Source organism: Oratosquilla oratoria, chromosome 36 (genome assembly GCF_046742065.1).
Source record: "Oratosquilla oratoria isolate Oo_2021 chromosome 36, ASM4674206v1, whole genome shotgun sequence".
NCBI lineage: Eukaryota > Metazoa > Arthropoda > Malacostraca > Stomatopoda > Squillidae > Oratosquilla > Oratosquilla oratoria.
Genome location: NC_134812.1, coordinates 1,571,619 through 1,574,118, shown reverse-complemented (window position 1 = coordinate 1,574,118; position 2,500 = coordinate 1,571,619).

Sequence of the window (2,500 nt, the reverse complement as noted above, 5' to 3'; positions counted from 1 at the left end):
TCCTCTCTAACGAATGATGTCACAGACAAGGCCCACGCATGCGCACTATTCTATCTCCCTCCTTCCGCCCGATCAGATGATTCTGTTTAGGCACGAGAGCACTGGTACCCTCCTCTCCCTCCCTTCCTCCTTCACACACTCATTCACCAAGAAGTCAGAAGTCATCTCGATTAGCCAGTTAGGGAGAGACGCAAGTACTGTTTGAAACACCCGCAACCCGATAATTTTATTCAGCTGAGGAGAACACGCATCTGTCACTGGTTACCATGGTAACGGTGGCATGGAACGAACTCCAGCCGCAAATTTGGATCTGCAAAATCCGGGAAGGAAAAGAAAGAAAAAAAAAAAAAAAAATTCGTACTGAGGTTGTGAAAAATATTTAGACTCCATAATGAGAAGAGTTGGTAATCCTTTTTGCAAAAAGGCTAATATGAAACCAAATAATTGTGAGTTTTATTATATTTTTTCTCCAAAAAAGCTTTGGATGGTGAGCTGAACCATTTCGTAAATCATATTTACTTTGAATACTTTCTGTTATCTTTTATACGTGTGTGCGTGCGCATGCGCATGTGTGTGTGTGTTGGAGGGCGGGAGGAGGTGCCCCCGCGCATGTGTGTGTGTGTTGGAGTGTGCCCCCGCCCGTCGCGCCTGGCTCTGAACCTGATTTTCATTTGTCCGCAAAAGTCTTTCATACCCCGAAGCATGTCTAGGCGACCGACCTCGGCGGCTCGGAGTGAGTGCTATGACAATGATATGTAAACCCCAATCGGATCATGAAAGACGTGAAAAAGATCACCTCCTCTCTCTCTCTCTTTCTCTCTCTCTCTCTCTCTCTTTTTTTTTTTACTTTGAATTTTATCATTATACTCTTTATCGCTCAGTTCGCTTACTGTCGAGTAGTCCCTGGTAAATTTCCCTGCAAGTGTTTTGAGAAAAAGTGACTTTCAAGACATACGCACACGCATATACAGTAAGCATACATGCAAGCTCACTCACAAACGCTCTACGATCTTAATACAAGTTTGATGATTGCACATGGGCACATATATAGTCTATGATTATTATTCGTTAAGGAATTAGGATAAATACAGGTGTGTGTATTGAAATACGCCAATATGTGCGTACATGCGTATAGTTCATGTAAAAGTGTGCGAATATTGCTGACGCGTACTACTGTGCTGACGAGCCCGTTTATGCAAGAACGCGTTAGTCGTTTGAATGCAGAGTGGGTAAGCATTGAGTCGATTAGTTGGTCACACGCTTTTTTTTTTTTTTTTGGTCCAACATTGTTTATGCATCAGGTGCTCTTTTTTGTTTTCCTCTATCCAATTATTTTAGCATTAGTTGTCCTGTTCTTCTTTCACCTTCAATTAGTTTTTTTTTAATCCACACTTCGTTTCTAATTCCACCTTCCTTTTGTTTCTCTTATTATCCCCTATCTCTCCTATCCATTTCAGTTCATATTAATTCTAATATCTTCCCCTTACCTATCCAACGCCCTTTTCAGCTCCTCCATTGCGGCTACTGCTGCTGTTTCTTCATAACCTCGAAACCAAGCACAGTGCTATTTCCGATGGCTTTCAAAAAATACAGATAAGCACCACAATGTTCAGAGATATATCTGAATGCACTCACCGGGTTCCAGGAATAGATAATTAATTTTGACGTCCAATACAAGTGATAAGGAGGATAAACAATGCGGGGCATTAAGATGATCCGGAATTTTGCTGTATCTTAGCAATCAAAGAAATAGAAAGATGTAGTTGGGGAACCAAAGAAAGAAGAAAAAGAAAGGAATGGAGAAAAGGAGTGGTTGAGTGAATGAGGGAGAGAGCAGAGGAGAAAGGAGGAAGAGCAAAGAAGAGAAAAATAAAAAGGAGACTGAGAGGGAGGACGAAAATGGGGGAGGATACGGACTTGATGGAGGCAGAGATTAACTGTTTCAGAAATAAATAATGAAAAAAATAATGAGGATTTAGAAAGCAAGATGACCATGAACTGAGGGTCCAGGAGAAAGGCTGTTCGTACTCGTAAATGACTTAAGAGCATAAGAGCATAAGAATGAAGGAGACTGCAAAAGACCATAAGGCAAACACTAGGCAGCTCCGTATCCATCACCATCTGTCATCCCCATCCATAGAATTGTCTAATCGTTTCTTACAACAACTGATAGTTTCAGCGCTTACTACATGGTTACTAAGTTTATTCCATTTGTCGACCACCCTATTAGTAAACCAATTCTTGCCTATTTCCGTCTTAATTCTAAATTTGTCCAGTTTATATCTTACGATCCAAAAGCTACTTACACAACCTCACAACCTCACAATCTCACAACCTCACAACCTCACAACCTCACAACCTCACAACCTCACAACCTCACAACCTCACACAACCCGTAAAAGATAAGAGACCAATACAAACCCCATGAATAAAATTAAAGCGAAAAGAAAATCTCAAATATTGGGAAGAAGAGAATGAAATGCAATACAACGTGCCAGCT